The sequence below is a fragment of the Leptidea sinapis genome, chromosome 9, assembly GCF_905404315.1.
Source record: "Leptidea sinapis chromosome 9, ilLepSina1.1, whole genome shotgun sequence".
NCBI classification, from domain to species: Eukaryota; Metazoa; Arthropoda; class Insecta; order Lepidoptera; family Pieridae; genus Leptidea; species Leptidea sinapis.
Window position 1 is genome coordinate 8,423,242 of NC_066273.1, and position 20,588 is coordinate 8,443,829.

General features: G+C 34.8%; 1 protein-coding gene across 2 annotated transcripts in view; it reads left to right on the forward strand.

Annotated features, from left to right (window-relative positions):
* LOC126966276 (EF-hand domain-containing protein D2 homolog) overlaps positions 1–20,588 on the forward strand; it is a 39,482-nt gene that overhangs the window by 12,205 nt on the left and 6,689 nt on the right. The gene's annotated exons all lie outside the window — the stretch shown is intronic.

The window sequence follows — 20,588 nt, forward strand, 5'->3', positions numbered from 1 at the left end:
CGGGGGCCTTGGAGGCCGAAAATGTAGCTCACAGGCGCGGGGCGTCTCGGAAGGAGACTCGAACCTCGGACCGCCTACTCACTAGGCTGGATGGAGAGAATATCACTAACGATCTAATAAATCTGTTAGTGTGCCAATCCGTATAGTTACATACATAATAGACGGAATTGAGAATCTAAACCAATCTCAAATTCATAACATACAAAAAATATCATCAAAATCGTTCCAGCCGTTTAGGAGGTGGTTCAATTGTGAATCTGAACCATTCTCAAATCCACCTGAAGACACACAGAAAGTTTCATTAAAATCGGTCCAGCTGTTTAGGAGGAGTTGAATTACAACAGACGCACAAAAGAAATATACATATACTAGTGGAACCGACAGACGTTGTCCTGTACACACATCTTAAATTTGAAAAATCGGTCCAGCCGTTAGGAGGAGTTCACTAACATACAGATGAGCAGGAGAATTATATTATATGGACGGAATTGAGAATCTAAACCAATCTCAAATTCACCGGAACACACAAAAAAATCATCAAAATCGGTCCAGCCGTTTAGGAGGTAGTTCAATAGTGAAACTAAACCATTCTCGAATTCACCTGAAGAAACACACCAATCTCAAATTCACTGGAACAACCAAAAACGTCATCAAAATCGGTCCAGCCGTTTAGGAGGCAGTTCTATTGTGAATCTAAACCATCCTCGAATCCCCTTGAACTCACACAAAAAATTTCATCAAAATCGGTCCAGCCGTCTAGGAGGAGTTCAGTGACATACACACGCACACAAGAAATATGTATATAAAGACTAGTGGACCCGACAGACGTTGTCCTGTAGACACGTCTAAAATCGGTCCAGCCGTTAGGAGGAGTTCACAAACTTACACATGAGCAGGAGAATTATATTATATGGACGGAATTGAGAATCTCAAATTCACTGAAAGAAACAAAAATGTCATCAAAATCGGTCCTGCCGTTTAGGAGGTAGTTCAATTGTGAATCTAAACCATTCTCGAATCCACCTGAATACACACAGAAAGTTTCATTAGAATCGATCCAGCCATCTAGGAGGAGTTCAGTGACATACACACGCACACAATAATTATATATATAAAGATATTAAGATATATAGATATACTGCATCTCTTAATTATATTTAACTTCCGGACACCAAGTAGATACCCGCGTAATATTATTTCACCTTTTCGAAGAACAGTTCTGGGGACATATTCTCTAGTTTATCGAATGAGCAAACTCCTAAATGTACTCGTAATGTCTGTACATCATATATTGTTTTAGTTTTAACCTTCTCTTATCTTATAAGTTACAGGGGGGGGGGGGGGAACAAACATTTTGGAAGTGTCTCTCGCGCAAACTATTCAGTTTAGAAAAAATATGAATAATTTTGTGATTTCAAACCGGATGCAACGGAAAAATCGACAGGTAAGAGACACAAATACAAAAATGTGAAGGATGAAGCCGGCAAAGAATGAGACAGAAATATGCATACTATTTTATTATTATGCGTGACGCGAGCAGGTATACCTTAATATATTCTTATGTCATACGCACGACTTATAACTGCATAGACAACAGGAGAACATAAATATGGTAGCGGTGTTAGTAATGTCTTTCATAGCGGCTGAAATCATGTGTCATCCTAGCAACATGTACCAGGAATTCATATGCAGTTTAGAGGTTCATGCACAATGCATGTTTCATGTGTACTTTGTACACACGCAATTTTTTTTTTTAGTTTCTGTACTAAGTATAGGGAATCCCCAAAATTTATTGTTTTTTTTTTTTCTATTTTTGCGTGTAAATTTTAATGCGGTTCACAGAATACACCTATTTACCAAGTTTCAACAGTACGCATAGACAGACAGACATGACGAATCCATACGGGTTCCGATTTATGCTATTTGGCTAGAAACCCTAAAAAGCACTAGCATTAGTAGATTTCAATAAAGAACACTAATCATCCAGGTATCAGATTGTGCATATTTCATGAGCATGACTGATGAATACGGAAAATATTTATTGATTGTTATTACGAACAATTGATCTGAAGCATAATATTTATACTTTTAATGATCTGTGCACGCGGAATGACACGCCGAGGGCACAATTGCCAGTTGATTTAAATATAATAAAATACAATTAAAGCGGACGCGTAGTCTTCAAGCTGTTTTCAATTATTCAATAAAAGAACTATTGTCTATGGCAAATAACTAGAGTTCAAGTGTCAAACACGGACTAGTAAAAAAAGAAGGACTCCGCGACGTGATATTAGCAAGTGAAGCACCGTTATGCTAGTGTGTGTGCGGTTACGGGGGATACTAGTTACACAATTTTTTCTCCCTTAAATAATCATATATCCACAAATACTTTTATAGTATTGTTTTTAGACATTTTCACAACGCACGACGGCATTTTTAAAATATTTTATTGCGACGCAAACTGATCCGTCACAGACGATGGCAAATCTCATAATGGCGGCCGATCGGCTTGTATTTTTGTAAGTGTATGCATGGGGCTATGTTTATCGGCTTGTTTTTTTGCTTCACTGTTATGTAAGGTGACACGGAGTCCTTCTAATGTTACTCGTCCGTGGTGTCAAAATAATAAATAGCATTATTTGCACTTTCTGTAATGACGAGATCAAAGAGGTTGTAAATACTACGTAATAAGAGGCAGGACTGCCTAAGTAACAATTGAAATTTAGTTGAGTATGAAACGTGCAGTGATTTTCTTTTCAGTGAGTTACTTTGATAATCAAAGATAGCATGTGATATAATGAAACATTAACTTCAAGAGTGTTTTCTGCAACTAGCGGTATAATAGGAAGCGAGCATATTGTTGAGTTCACTCAGTAAAACAAAAATATTGTCCTTGCGTGTAAATAACGCATAATATTTCGATCCGCCATTGCCAAACGATGCCGCCATGGTGTAAAAATCAATGCTCTATTAGCAAATGATTCTAAGTGGATTAATATGTTAAGTCAAGGTTGGTACTACAATTGGAAATAAACAATCGTTTGTTAGGAAATTGTTACGTTTCACGTCAAATTTTTTATATGCTTGTGTTGAAACAATAGGAAATCGTACGCAGAACTTGTTCCATTGAAATTGAAACTCGTGTGCCTATTAAAACATAATTGGTAATTATGTCAAATTAATGTTTATACATTACTAGCTGACCCGACAGACGCTGTTCTCATAATAGAAAATGATAAGGATTTATCGAATTGTCGGGGACCCAGTGCTCGGTGAACGTGTGGATCACTTGGCGTTGCGTAGAGACGTCGCTTCATTGTGTGTCTTCTACCGCATTTATCACAGGGAATGTTCCGAAGAGCTGTTTCACCTGATTCCTGCCGCCGAATTCCTCCTTACGACACACCATAAGTTAGAATATCATCCCCACCATCTGCATGTGTGGTGGTCCTCCACAGTGCGGTTTTCAAGGAGCTTTCTTCCACGTACTACAAATTGGAATGAAAACGCTGTGGAATGAGCTTCCTTGTCCGGTTTCCGAGACGATACGACATGGGTACCTTCAAAAACAGCGCGTACACCTTCCTTAAAGGCCGGCAACGCTCCTGTGATTCCTCTGGTGTTGCAAGAGATTGTGGGCGGCGGTGATCACTAAACACCAGGTGACAAAAAAAGGATTAATATCGTATTTGTGCAAACAGATGTTACACTACCGCTTTATAATTTCCAATTTTGAAAATATTTAAAAGGATATAGTATGTTATCCTTAATTGATAGACGTATACCCTAGCGGACTTTTCTGTAGACCTATATAAGATACACAATTCCACCATACATTATTTTGTTATAACTCAAAGGGTAGACAGGGTTTTCGTTCAAGGCAAGAGCCGTCTAAGAAGACGGCTTATTTTATCCTACATATCCAACCAATTTCGTTAATATGTACAAAAATGTATAACTAAAACTATGTTTCCTGCATATTCCCGGAGCTAGAACTAATTATAGACAAAATAGCTATCAATTTCAGGCAGTCCTTTAACAACTTGTCAAACAATTAGAGTTGGATTTGTTCACCACCATAATTAGGCAGATGAAACAGCTGCTAACCGACAACTTTTTCAATCAGGTTTCATTATAAAATTTAATTACCGTGTCACCTTACATAACAGCGAGGCACCAAAAACAAGCCGGTAAACGTGTAATAATAAATACATAGCCCCACGCACACACTTACACTAATACAAGCCGATCGGCCGCCATTATGAGATTTGCCATCGTCTGTGACAGACCAGTTTGAGTCGCAATAAAATATTTTAAAAATGTCGTCGTGGCTTGTGAAAAAGTGTAAAAACAATAATATAAAAGTATTTGTGGATTTATGATTATTTAAGGGAGAAAATAATTGTGTAACTAACTATTCCCCGTAACCGCATACACACTAACATAAAGGCTTCACTTGCTAATATCACGGTGCGGAGCCCTTCTTTTTTTATTAGTCCGTGAACTCTTATATGATATGTCCATTCCTATTTGTGAAAACTTTTAATTGTCCTTCTGTAACTTATTTTTTAACATAGCTGTAGTTTTCCTAAAATTCAGCCTAGCGAAACTCTCTAAGAAAAATGTGATTATCTCGATTGTATTAAACTTGCAGTCATTGATAGATTGACAGATGACGGCTATAATCTTGTAAAAACGGAGACAGCCGAAATCCATTACGTTTTAAGCAACTGTTCGCTTTCAAACTTAGCCGGATTATATAAGTCGCCAATCGCGGTGCTGTATTTACTACTATTTCAAACTTATGTCAAATCGTTTCATACTAAACTAAATTTCATTTTTTACTTAGGCAGCCCCGCCTCTTATTACGTAGTATTTACATCCTCTTTGTAAAATTTTATAATAAAATAAGGACCATAGCAACTAGCTTAATACAAGTCATGTTTATTAGTTATTACAACGGTTACCCTTGAATAAACTGGTGACTAGTCTTAGTGTAAGGTCCGACTAAGGCGGAAGTATAATATTTTATTAAAACGACAGCTAAGTCACTTACGGCCGTTCCCAATATTCAGTCTATCTCTTACTTGAGATAAAAATCTTAACTATCGTTGACTTTTCTGTCCAAATAAACTTATCGACGGTAACTCACCTTATCCGTACACGCTGACACGGGAGGACGTATAATAGCTTACCAGCGATAGAAGTTTGTATGGAAATTGCAATTCACGCGTCCCAATATAAGGCGATAAGAATGACTTATCGGGTATAGTAGATTATTGAGAGCTAATAACTGACAGTAGAAGATAGTAATTAATCTCTATCTGTAGATACTATATTAGAAACGACCGTTAGTATAGTTCCGTATTTACATCTGTCATTTATGATTCAGTTGAGAGCAAATTAGATATGTATGGCATACTTTCGATATTCAAATGAATATATCAATTAAATATTATGCAATTAAAGAAATATTTGAATGTAAGTGTTGGATTATGTAACTAATGATTGGTTAGCTAATTCTTAACGATTTTAATATTGGAGATGAGGGTTCGAATCCTTTATCGTTTATAAATACTGGGACAAATGATTGGATAGCGAACATTCGACATCTTCATCGTAAAGACATCTGTTGAGTTGAAGCTGTGAATGATTATTTATATTATTATGATGTTATGTACTTATGTATGTTTAAATAGGTGTATATAAAATATTAAATATATTGTTTTCTGGCATCCATTTCATGGCATATACAATTTAGGCCTATAGGCCTAACTATCTATAGTTTGTGAAAGAGAGTGAGTATTATTGTTATTATTTACATCCGGAAAATTAATTATAGTCCTAGATTAGGTAAGCATAAAACTGTCTAACGAGACTTAGGTATGAGAAATAGCCATGATATCAGCGCACGGGTTAATAATAATAATAATGGCCCGGGAGCGCTTTTTCTTCCATCTCACTTCACGATAATCAAAAATCTATATTTTAAAGGAACCAATTGCAGAAAGTACTATGCCCCATTCTGCCCCACCAATTTACATAATTTATCTACATTTTACACAAAATGTAAATAAGTATCAAAAATTATGTAATGAACATTAAAATTAAATATGACCATTTGAAATTGAATAAATGAAACAAAACCTGCGGATAAAAAACGTAAAAAAAAGTAACTCAACCCTTGCCGTCGACTTCCTATTTCTCAGGCGGCCATTATTTTTATTATTGCGTTACTTTCTAAGCATAAACGATCAATAGAACTACTTAAATTACGTGGTAGGAAAAAAAGTCCTGTTGAATATGTAATAAAAATAATGCTATTTTTTAAATTTAATTATTACAATATGTTGTTAATTATAGTCAATCACACATAATCATTTTAATTATATTTATTAAGTGTGTATATTGTATGGCAGATATAACTTCGCTTCGCGCAATAATTGTTAAAGCAAACGTCAAAAATGTCAATGCCATCGTATTATATCATCTTTGTTCCGCTGTGATTTACTGATTTGTATATTGTGTGGCCTTGCATTTCGTTAGAAGTCCGGACTTTTTAGTTGCATCTCGTTTAAATTTTGTTTCTCGTAAAGATTGAAGAGTTATTTGATGTATGTCGTTTTATTATTCTATTCCATCTAGTTAATAATGAAATCCGGACAAGTTAGAGATCCGGACAACAGTCTAAAAGTCCGGATTAATCCAGACGGATGTCAACCCTATTCCTAACAATGATTTTGAAACTTTTTTAAACAAGTTTTAAAGGCATGTGTTTAAATGTTTCGTAATCAGTTATAAAACAGCAATTAAATGCTGCATTTGGAATGCTTTTAAACGAATTTTAATTGGTGGGGCAAAGCTCTATATATCTAGATTTGTGGCATTGTCTTTTATCAATACAAACTCTCTCGTTCGACGATTCTCTTAACTCCAGATCAATTTTTTTTCAAAAAATATTAGTATTGTCACGGACTAGCAAAAAAAAAGGACTCCGTGTCACCTTACATAACAGTGTAGCACCAAAACAAGCCGATTAACTTGTAAATACATAGCCCCACGCACACTGCTACAGGCCGATAGGCGGCCATTATGAGAATTGTCATCGTCAGTGACAGATCAGTTTGCGTCTCAATAAAATATTTTAAAAATGTTGTCGTGCGTTGTGAAAAAATGTAAAAACGATACTTTATAAGTATTTGTGGCCATATATGATTATTTAAGGGAGAAAAATTGTGTAACTAGTATGTAACCGCACACACACTAGCATAAAGGTGCTTCACTTGCTAATATCACGGCGCGGAGTCCTTCTTTTTTTACTCGTCCGTGAGTATTGTAAAAAATTGTGTTTATTTCTAGCTTTTTTTAATATTTTGCTTACACTTTGATTACTTTGAACAGTACCTACTTAAAACGTGTATAGGCTGTAATTAGAAGCGTATACCTAGTCTACTTGTTCAAAAACGTGTTAATTCCTGATAAAACTCCTAAAAATATGAGCAACTGGTCATTCGATTCGGAATGCCGTCTATAATTTAAATAAAAAATTGCGATTGTTTTTCACAAATTAAGATGATGTGAATAAATTAAGACAGCATTTCGTTTTTCGTTAATAACTCAAAAACTATAAGTATTTAAGGAATATTTGAAAAAAAATCTTAAAAGCAGAGACAGAGAGAGAAAGAGAGAGTTTTCATTTAGATTGGTTATATATAATTATTATTAATCCGTTTGCCGATAAGTGGGTCTTGGGCTACCGGTCATTTAAAGCTATCAAACGTTCTTAACCGACTGAAACCCTTTAAATAGGTAGCACATAAAAATAATAGTATTTTATTAATATTGAAAGTATAACAATTGCATAAGAGGTGTATTAAATTAAATCTTTATTAAGTTATTTATACTTTTTAGTTTTTCAAATCCTTTTTTATCTTATTTTTTTATTCTAGTACATTTAGTTCTTATTAGTTTTTACTGAAGTGGGTTTGACTTGGCGAGCGTTTCAATCAATAAAACAGTCTAGACTAGACGACACACATCACTGCGAGAATATTTCGAAGGACAGTCGAATTTACTCCTAGAGTTACAACTTTTGGGGAAATACATTTAGAAAGTTATGAGTTTTCTAAAGTTTTTCTTAGAGTTTGCTTAGTTTTGTTAGTCGTCTACATGTAGAGTCATCACCTCCCGCACGCCCGCACGTCCTAGAGTTGGTGGTTAAAGCCGAAACACATGGTCGGATTTGGTTCGACCGAACCATGGGACGCGGACCTGTAGCGGTCCGTATTCGATGCTATGTTGCATTGTTCATCGCACAAAAGAAAAAATATTAAATTAATGTATTTTAAAATTATTACCGTACCGAGTATGACGCCAGACCAAGTAATGCGAGCCGCTCACCGGACCGTCCGATGGTCCGGCCGTATCAAATTCGAGCATGTGTTTAAGTTGTTATACGCGTCCTCCGCCGAAGACTCAATAGACTAAGTACTAACAAATCTTAGCCAAATTAACAGTTAAGATAATTAATAAATTAAAAAATATAAAAAAAATCGGTCATGTAAACAATATTTTAAGTTTTACTCCGTTCCGTAACATCGTACAGGATTTTATCACTATTTGATTTTCGCCCATTTTGGAGTTCGGCATCTTCGTTTATATTATTTGTTATAGTAGTGGTAATAGTAAAACACATTCTTTGACAATTTCAACTGTCATAACTATTGCGGCTTATGAGATACAACCCGCTGACAGACAGCGGGACGGACGGACAGTGGAGTCTTAGGCTGAGATCTGTAGAGCGTACTTAGACTTTACTTACGTAAAACTCAGCTGAGTGTGATAAAATGCGAACTTGGCTTTTGTATTGGGCCGTTTCGGCTTAAGCTCAGCATAATTTCAGTTGTCAATTGATCTCAGCCTAAATTGGCATAAAAAAGGCATAAAAGACATTTTATTTTCTCAAAATTGATTCCTTTATAATTCTTTTTGATGTCATTTGTAATATACTAGATACTACTACCGCTTCGGAAACAAATGGCGCTCTGAAAGAGAAGAAGCGGCCCGAGAAACTACCATCATTTTTTTGCGCTCATTTTAATAAAATATACAATATTGTATTGTCATTGCTATAGCTATAAAATAATCATAATCTAGTCCCGGGCTGTCGGATCACTAAGATATACAGCTGTGGAGTAGTAGGATTTACGACAAAGACATTTTTTAACAAAACATTTAAATTTATTTGTAGATAATGCCCGAACAGTGGCTGGGACTTTATTATAAAAGTATATACATTTACCCTTAAAGCTATTATGTATCTTATGAAGCCTACTAGAATTAGTTACAAGCAATACCTTACTTCTAGTGTTATAATAATGAAAATGATCATTAAGAGCAAAAACGTGACTATTTTTGTGAACGTATCTATACTATATAATATTATAAAGCTGCAGTGTTTGTTTGTTTGTTTGTTTGAAAGCGCTAATCTCTGGTACTACTGGTCCGATTTGAATGATTCTTTCAGTGTTGGGTAGTCCATTTATCGAGGAAGGCTAAGGCTATGTTTTTTTTTCAAAATTAGGGATCCGTAATAAAATTGCTATTTTGTAACACAAGGTGTAAAATCGAAAACCTATTTTTGCGTGCGCTGCAAAAACTATTGACAATAGAACAAAATGATGTACAGGCTATAATATAGGCAATATTTTATTACTTATAAAACTATCGCGTGAATTATACTTTATATGGCAAAACAACGTTTGCCGGGTCAGCTAGTATTAAATAAGTTTTAAGGGCTTCAATTACTTACCCTGACTCGTATTATAACCCTGCGAAGGGTTTGCTATAACCATTATCCTTTTATCCACATCCACATTTCACAACTTAACTAGTCCCATTAATCTAAAGCTATCCTGATGACCTAATTAGTATAAAATATATTGGCAGCCGTTTACAGGGAGTACAGTACAATTCCTCGTATGAGTGAAGACATGTTGTATTCGCTGTAGGGGACACATTGTTAGTTATTCTTGGATAAGTTGGAGCTATTTTTTGATACTATTCCAGATTGGTGTGTTTGAAATTACCTTTCTAGCAACGTTTCGCAGCTTTGGTCTGCGCTTGGAACTAATGCATTGATATAATGTAATAATTAATAACCAAGATAATTTCACAATTCCACAAAAGTTCAATTTAAAACTCTTATCAACTGTTCATCCGCTATAATTTATAGGCAGCATTAATTCTAATGACGTGTTATATGGTACGAGGGGTGGCTGATATAAAATCTACTTTGTTAAAGAAAGTTTTGAAAATCGAACTGGCCACTGCAAAATCATATTCTATATTTATTCCTTTTTCAAAATTATGACGCTTATTTTTTTTCGCTTGCTTTTGTTTTTTTGGCGCGGCTTTGATTTCACCATGTCGAAAGAAAATTTTAAAATGATGAAATTTGAGCATCGAGCAGTGATTAAATTCCTAAGTAAAGAAGGAAATACGCCTACGCAGATCAGAGAGCGCATGTTAAAGGTGTTTGGTGATTCAAGTCCTTCTGAATTCGTCATAAAGTTTTGGTCGAAGCAATTTAAACATGGCCGTGAGAGCCTGGAAGACGACCCACGTAGTGGAAGGCCAATTTCTGCTGTTACCGCAGATAATGTTGAAAAGGTGAAGAACCTGATTCTTGCAGATCGGCGAATCAAGCAGTGGGAGATAGCCAGAGATGTGGGCATTAGCAAGGAACGAGTTCATGAAATTATTCACGAACATTTGGGCATGTCCAAGGTGAGCGCGCGTTGGGTCCCTAGAATGTTGACCCCCTTTGACAAACAAAGGCGAGTAGAATGTTGTCAGGCATTTCTAGACCTGGTCAAAGGTAAAGAAGAAGAGACTATCTCTCGAATTGTGACCTGTGATGAAACTTGGATTCGCCAGTGGGATCCGGAAAGCAAACAAGAGTCAATGCAATGGAAATTTAAAAGAGAAAAGCCGCCAAGGAAGTTCAAGGTTCGGCCGTCGGCTGGAAAACTAATGGCCACCGTATTTTGGGATGTCGAAGGGATTTTGATGATAGATTATTTGCCTAAAAATAAAACAATGAATGCTGAATATTATGCAAACTTGCTTGACCAGCTTCGTGAACAAATCAAAGAAAAGCGGAGAGGCAAACTCAGCAAAGGTGTTCTGATTTTACAAGACAATGCTCCTGTACACACAGCCTTAACGGCGAGGTCAGCCCTGAGCAAAAACGGCTTCACAGAAATTAACCATCCACCTTATAGTCCAGATCTGGCTCCCTGTGACTATTTCTTATTCAAAGATTTAAAGAAAAAATTGAGGGGTCGCAGATTTTCGACGGACGAAGAAATGAAGGAGGCTGTGACTGACCATTTTGACGAGCAAAATAAAAATTACTATTATAACGGCATGATGTCACTTATTTGCAAATGTCATAAGTGTATTTCACTTGCAGGAGACTATATAGAAAAAAAAAACTAGCCATCAAAGTCTTTTCTTTCATAGTTAGGTAGATTACTTATCAGCCTCCCCTCGTATTTATCACACGTCATATTGAACACGCAGTCTCCATCACGAACTAATCCAAAAATATTATACGATACCTTATTTAGTAAATTACAATATAGTGATAGAAATTATTTTATTTTAGCTAAAATAAGAAACTCCCAAGTGTTTGTGTCCTAGAAGAGTGATTTTCACCAGTGAGACGAAAACTTAACGACTGTAACATATTGGACGCCTCATAAGCGAAGCGTGAGGTAGTGGTCTACTGTCGACATGTCAAAAAGAATCGGCTAAGTGCGAATAAGAGCCCATAAAGGGTTCCGTAGCAGCAAGTAACATAATACAAAAGTTTTAAATAAAGGAAAATGATATTAAATTATTTAAATGGAAAAGGCAAAAAATCTTTGCTCAAAATCATACATACAGTGTAAATGAGCTCTCATCATTTACGTATTAAAAAAAAAACTACTTATTAGATCTAGGGGCACACATTTTACCACTATGAAAGTGTCTCTCGCGTAAACTATTCAGTTGAGAAAAAAATTATATTCGAAATCTGAATGTTATTTTTGAAGAGCTATCCATAGATTGAGTTTCAGTTCTAAGTAATTTCTTGTTTTTATTCTATTTTTGTGTGAAAATGTTAAAGATGTTCACAGAATACATCTATTTAACAAGTTTCAACTGTATAGTCTTTGAAAAAAGTGGCTGTGACGTACACGGACAGGCAGACAGACATTACGAATCTATAAGGGTTCCGTTTTTTGTCATTTGGCTATGAAACCTTGTAAAGCAGTTTTCTCGAAATAGAAATTGATATTTTTATTATTTATGTCGCACTTACAGGCTAATATGAGTGCATTTATATGAAGTCATATATTCTGTGGAGCAAATAAATATATTTCAATAACAATTTTACTGTATGACATAGTAAATAATAACATATAAATGATCTTTTCTGGACGTCACACTGACACGACCTTTTGAGCATGTGTTAGGGAAATTGGCCGAAAAAATTATCGTACCGACATTTTTTTTTACTATCTAATCATCTAATGTAACACTAAACACATTGATTTATCTATCTATCTATCTATATAAAAATGGTTTGCTGTTCGTTAGTCTCGCTAAAACTCGAGAACGGCTTGACCGATTTGTCTAATTTTGGTCTTGAATTATTTGTGGAAGTCCAGAGAAGGTTTAAAAGGTGAATAAATATGAAAATGCACAGAATTAAATGAATACAACTATTTTGTTTTTCCTTTGAGGTGTGACCCGTCATTCAGAAATCAAATTGAAAGAATAGTTTAAAATGCATAACTAATTAGAATCCTTATATCTTTCTCCAGAGATAAAAAATAAAATTTAATTTTAGCTAACTATAATAGTTGGCAGATTTTATGTACGATTTAATGTTTGGTAGGTCTGAGAATCGGTCGACATCTTATTTTATACCCCAAAAAATTTTAATTATTAATATTTTTCTTATTACTACGTTCTATATGGCAATACAACGTTTGCGGGGTCAGCTAGTTATTTATAAAAATTAAGACACACAGTTAGTATTTTTTGTATATCTATTTATACATTTTATTTTAGTATTTTGTGAAGTGAAAACTTCTTTAGCGGCGTTAAGTACTTTTTTTGGGATGGGTATAAAATGTTAAACTCGCGTCAGTAGGTACACGTGGCCTGATCGAAAATTCGTAAGACAATTGTTGAAATTGTGGATGAAAGATTTATCCTTTAAATAATAATAGTGTGGCTATTTCAACTTAATGATTATACGGTCATTGGACCAGTGGTTAAATGATTGTAAATGCATTGTGAATCAAAAGGGATCGAATTTCAGCCGCGAAATATTGTCTAAGAGATAATTGTAAAATAATTGTAGTCGTTCTTTGTTAAATTTATGTGATTTAAATTGTCATTTTAATATTGTGTTGCATAAACCACACAGAACTTTTATTCTGATAAATAAAGCAATTTGTGCGAAATTATTCCCAGAACCATTCCAAGATATTCAAAAATGCACATCGTTAATTTAAAAGTTTTCACTTCTGCCAACACTCCCGGAGTGCAACCCGTATTTTTTTCTTCACCTTAGAATATTGTGGAAAATGAGATTATGAGGCCTTCACTTTTCGAATTTCCAAACTTTATTATAGAATTTGACGAATCATCAAATTAGGATTTACGACGGCAGCTATTATTTGGGTCTGTGAACTGGGCCAGTGTAGTGAAATAGCTTGGCCCACTATTCCGACTAACGAACTCGTAGTTGAGCCTTTGTTGGTTGAAACCAATTAGACAAAGCTGCTTGAATAGGTGCTCTAGAAAAATATAGGACAATCATATTGCGAATAGTTAGGAGACAGACGCTGTTCTGTCCATGGAACAGAATTTCTGTTCTGTGGTTCTGTCAATAGAAAAATAAATGATGTAAGTATTCGGGAATAATGTAGTCTAAAGGTATGGGAAATATGTAATCAAAGTTAAAACTGAAACAAAAACGTATTTCCGAATGATTTTATAATATTATGTAGTAATCAAATGATAAGGATTAATATCGTATTTGTGTAACCAGCTTTTGCATTACCGCTTTTTAATTGGCAATTTTTAAGGTATTAAAATGTATATAGTATGTCATCCTACCTATACTCGTATAAGATACATTACAATCACATTTATCAAGACTTCTGTCCAAGGTCAATCGATGCTTGTTTTCGTAAATTCATGTTGATAACTCTACGTATTATAAAACAAAGTTCTCCGCCGCGTCTTTCTGTTTGTTCACGAAAAACTCACAAACTACTGCACCGATTTTCATGCTGTTTTCACCAATAACGATATTTTTTGGAGGTGTCGGAAAATAATAAGCCGTCTGGGAGCTTTCAACGAAAACGGTGTCTAAACCCTTTGAGATATAATAAAACAATGTATGGTGGAATTATGTATCTTATTATTATAGGTCTACATAAAATCCCGGGATGGCATATATCTATCTTTTTAGGATGACATACTTTATCCATTTTAATTAAAAAAAAATGGAAATTATAAAGCGGTAATGTAATAGTTATTTATGCAACTGTTGTGTAATAAAGAGTATTAAAACACGAATGTGGATTTATCACACGAGGCGAAGCCGAGTGTGATAATTGTATCACATGAGTGTTTTAATACCTAATTATCAACAGTTGCATGCAAGACTTTATATACACCCAGAATATGAATCCTCTAAAAGATTCTGGAACAGTTAGCTTACTGCTTACATTAAAACACCAGTCCTAGTAGTAACCTAATATCATTCATTACTGATTATATACAAATAAACTAAGTATTAATGAAACAATTATTTATTTTAGTAGTAATTTACATTTTGTATAGTGCAATAATTAAAATTCACTCGAATATAATGTTCTTTTCCAGCGTTTAAAATGAATCGCTCATTTTTTGTAAACAAAACAATAATAATAACGAAGAAAAATGGCGGGGATTCGAATAACCTTCTTTTTTTTACGGCGCGCGACGTTCTGGCAGTGTGGAACGCGCGTAAACGAAAATGTTCTTTTTTTGAAATTCATACAGATACCACGCATCAAGCAATAAGAATGTTGCTGTCTGTTGAAACTCTTTGCGCATGAAGGGATCGAAAAAAAACATAGGAGTGTTGTTATGAAATTCAATACAACATTACAACACTCGTTTGGATGATGTAATGGTTATTAGAACATTGGGTGTTTTAATGTTGGCAATAAGCTAACTGTTTCAGAATCTTTAATAGAGGACTTAAAACATGGGTGTAGATAAAAGCTGATATTTAAGCCTTATATTTTTTTAGGACAGAGCAGCGTCTCTCGGTTACTTATAAATGAGATGCATATAGGGAACGCAATACAAAACTACATAGACAGTAACTAAGTTATTTTAGTTGAAATGGAGTTACAGTGTTACTCCGGAAAGTGGACTTACTTACACAACATGTTTGGTCGCATCCGTGTCAGCTATTGTCCTATTGTCGCTCAATGAATGACTTAGACATAGCAACAACCTTCTGGTTTGTAAACTATATGAATACAGCTCTTAGCAGTAAACTTGTGAACCTTGTAAGTACATATACTTAGATAGTTAATAGTTATTTGTTCAGCAAGTGAGCAAAGTTTGTGAGTGCCGACTTTAAATCACGAATTGGCGAAGTAGTCTAGAATTGAATCACGAGCGTAGCGGGTGATTCAATTCTAGACTAGAGTAGTGAGTGATTTAAAGGCACGAGACTAAAAAAAATTTGCTCTCGTGTAAAACATACAACTTTTCACCTCGACTACCGAGAAAAGTGTTATAGGTTATAGTAAGAGAAACAATTAAGACAATATTTAACAATGTTAACTAGTATTTATTTAAAATATTAAGTGTTTAAAAAGGCAATAGTAAAATTTATAAATCTATATTTCGATAAGTAACATATAAATTTTTGTGACAATGAGATAATACGCTAGGCTAAAATGAGTTTCGGAACGCACCGGATCGCATTGTTTATAATTTTTTTAACGCGGAGTAATTCCCGGATGTATGGTCACGTGGGGTTCGAAATTTTTTTTTTTGCTACGAGTTTTCACGTAGCAATAGCGCCCTTTTCATGCTGGAGAGGTGAAAGAACATTATCTACTAAATCTACCATGTTTGTACATTTTCGATGCTTGTAAATTTGTGCGTAACCACAGATTTATTCACGTCGGCTGTTCAGGTGAATGCTAGCAAATAGAATTTAAACACTACGTAATGCTAGAGCAACAAGACAGCCGCATAGACTGGTTTTGAAACATTGTCAAAAACACTTTTTCTTAAAAACAGCTATAACATGTGTATCCTGTGTGTGTGTGTGAGGCTCCCTTGCGCAGGATGCCGGCTAGATTAGAGATAGGGTAACACAACGGCGCCTATTTCTACCATGAAGCAGTAATGTGTAAGCATTACTGTGTTTCGGTCTGAAGGGCGCCTTAGCTAACGAAATTACTGGGAAAATGAGACTTGACAACTTATGTCTCAATGTGATGAGCGCAATTGTAGTGCCGCTCAGAATTTATGGGATTTTCAATAATCCAGAGCGGCAATGCAGTGCCGGCAGGGTGTATCAATTATCATCAGCTGAACGTCCTGCTCGTCTCGTCCCTTATTTTCATAAAAAAAATATATCAAATTTCCTGAGGACTTGAAAATACTGTCAAATGAAATGTTTATACCAAGTTTATAACAATTCATTTCATTTCATAGAACTGATATTGTATGCTGCCTAAATACGTGACTTACGTTGATTCTTGTACGTAGGCCAACTTAGGATTTCAAAATGCTGTATATAAAAATGACAAAAACTGCTTTAGGAAAGCATAGGCAATTTAGAAGCTGGATTTTGAGAAGCTGAACACCCTGCTGGCTAACGACTCTATTGTTGTATGACTTACAGCAAACTTAATATATCTATAAGTAATTACTGGGCAAATGAGACTTAACATCTTATATCTCAAGGTGACGAGCGCAATTGTAGAGCTGCTCATAATTTTTGAGTTTTTCAAGAATCCTGAGCGGCACTACGTTGTTATGGGCAGGATGTTTCAATTATCATCAGTATGAACGTCCTGCTCGTCTCATCCCTTATTATCATAAAATAAAGTGTATCTGCATTATAATTGGTCTGCATTATCTATCTATGTATCGCTACTTAAAAAAACATTTTATTTAATAAATTTCAATATATTTTTAATTAGCTTCAAAAGCGTAATACTATCCACAGTATATCCTAAAATCCTCTAAGTTTAACAATAAAATTCATGAGAAGACTTTTATCAACACTATAATTTAGTAATCTTGAGGTAAAAAAGAAAACCTTCGCCTATCTAAAGCAATTATCATATTTAGAAACGAAGAGTCTACTGTAACCTACTCACTATGAATTACACACCCATGTACATACACACACACACAAACACATTTAGTTTTTATTTATTATAATCACATTATATTTCATTTGTTATTGTTATTTATCGAGGAATCACTGAAGATTCAATTTTTACTGATTTCGGAGTCAGAGGTCCACCCCTTTTATCACTGCAAAACCGTTTTTAAAATAAAAAAAAACACCTTGCTGACAGATGGGTACACTTAAGTGTAGGTGTAGAACATCCACATACAACATACACAGTAACCATCCTTCTCCTTAATATGCTCTTCTATCACTAAAGTCTTCCGTTGTTCGAAAATTGAATTTGAAATTAAAATTGAACTTATTGATGACAGACTGGATACGAGTACCATCGTGTCCACCTTTGTGTTCATCCCTTTGTTCATTACGAGGTCAAGAATCTTCAGCATTCAAATTTTTCTTTACAGTCAAGTGTAATAAGGTTACGTTCCGCTTTTTACACTTTTTCAAATTACCTACTTAAAATATATTAGAATATAACGACGTAATAATCAACCGGGTCATATGAACCTTATTTAAATAATACTACGCATATATTATATTTGTACATTAAACAATGAGTTTTTATTGAAACTTAAGGCCGCTATCCTAACAAATCGCCAAAAAAGACCATAATTTTATATGAGCTTATATTTTTACAAAAATATTTATATATCTACAGAATATGAAAAGAAATTAAATTTTTGCTTTACATTTCTATTTTTTATAGACAGTGCGAAAAAATATCACCAAAATAACTTTAACTTTTACAGTTGGAGCCGCATGGCATCATTCAATCTAGATAAAAATTGTACGAAAATTTATTAATTGTATATAATACATTAAAAATGCTTCTAATTCTGATTTAAAACTATAGCGCTCTTGTGCGAGAGAGGTAATTTAGCTCCGCTCGATTCCTCAAGGCCATTGGCTCGGTTTCCAGCCTTAAATGGGCATAGGTGGATCATAAACCGTGGCACCGAATTCTGTCATTGCTCAAAAAGCCGAAACTTTATGCATAGAATATCTATTTTTTTCCGAGAATAAGTATAAAATAAATAATAATTCTATTCAAGTGATTGACGAGTAAGTAACTGGAACTCAATTAACTATTCTTATAGTATATTACTTCTATATTACTATGGTAATTACAATGTAATCTTCAAATGTGGGTTAGTTGCGAAAATAATATTTTTTTTTAAAACTAAACATTTTACAAGATTTATTACTAAGCAAACATAATCTATTCTCTGTGGATTATCTATAGGTGCTTGAGATAGTGCCCTTTTCCCAACCAATATCGGGGCAGTTATTACATCACAGGGAGTAACTTATTCAGTAGCTTCTAAGGTCAAGGCTGTTCGACATCTCATAAATATTCGTGACTATAAAGCTCAAGTAAGCTCTTAAGACTTGGCTTAACGGTCTAAGATTTCCATCAACTGAATGAATACAGTTTAATATTGTTTGAAGTGATAAGTATTATAAAAAAAATTCTAATGAAATATTTGAATAAAAATATGAGAGGTTCATATTTTTTTTTGCTTGTAACTCTATCATATTTATTTCTTCATTTTATTGGCTCGTAAAAAAAATATAACAAGGTAAAAATATCCAAGATATACGTAGACCTCTCAGGTTCGGTCCAAGCGCTCTTTCCAACTGAGTCAACCGTTCGAGTAGACGTGTATCATAAATTTTGGTATATTTTGTCAATTCTCAGGTTGTGGCTTCACCTTCTAGATCTACTTTACAGTTGATAACCTGCTTAACCCCAATATGTGCATATAAGAAAATTTACTTTGATGTCGCTCTTTCAAGTCTAAACATTTTTTTTTATTTTGAAGTCGCGGGTTCGAGTCGCGCATCGTTCATAAATTTTACATTTATCTATTTATACGTAACGTAGGTATATCTACATATAGAACGGAATATTACATTATAAGAATACACAATCAAATGGTCAAATAACTGTTCCAGTTCAAACGAACGTGAAGAGAATAAATAATAATTTCGAAGCATAGCCACATTCAGTACATAGCATTCACAGCATGTTTCGAACTTGCCTTATGAAATTGCATTGTAACAGATTCCTTATTATGTAACGGTACTTTTGCGATAGTCAATTATACGTCTGCAATACTTCAAGCCGGCCCACATTCTAGCGCTGTACAAAGCGCAGGTCCGGCCACACATGGAGTATTGCTGTCATCTCTGGTTTGGCGCACCCCAGTATCAGCTCGATCCATTTGACCGCGTGCAACGCAGAGCTGCTGTAATTGTCGAGGACCCAGTTCTCTGTGAACGGCTGGATCACTTGGCGATGCGTAGAGACGTCGCTTCATGGTGTGTCTTCTACCGCATGTATTCCAAAGAGCTGTTTCACCTGATTCCTGCCGCTGAACTCCACCTTCGCACGACACGCCACGAATCAGGATATCATCCCCACAATCTGGATGTGTGGCGCTCCTCCACAGTGCGGTTTTCAAACAGCTTTCTTCCACGTACTACAAATCTGTGAAGGAATGCGGTGTTTCCGGGACGATACGACATTTTCAAACCATCTCATCATACCTTCAAAAAAAGCGCGTATACCTTCCTTAATGGCCAGCCTGTGATTCCTCTGGTGTTGCAAGAGAATGTGGGCGGCGGTGATCACTTAACACTAGGTACGCTCGTTTGTTCTCCTTTTAGGAACCAATACAAAAAAAGAAATAGAAAAATAATACGTTATACCTAATATTGTGTTAGATACATCAAGTAAAATACGTTCTCCTATCGAGCAATGTCAGAACTCACTAATTCGAAATATACACCTAAGACCTGAGAATAACAGCCGCCAAAATCTAAGCGACCTATCTTTTTTAATAAAATTTTACTTATTATAACATTAATATTTTCCTTCGTAGAATATAAATTTCGTAAAATAGTCTGAAGATAATTTTTACCAACCTCCTTCCTAAAGATTGGGGTTTTCTATATTTATATAAGTAGTTCACAAAACTAGATTTTTATCTAGGATCTACTTTACAGTTGATAATCTGCTCAACTCCAACATTTGTATATCAGGAGATTGACTTAAGGCTCTTTCAAATCTACACAATTT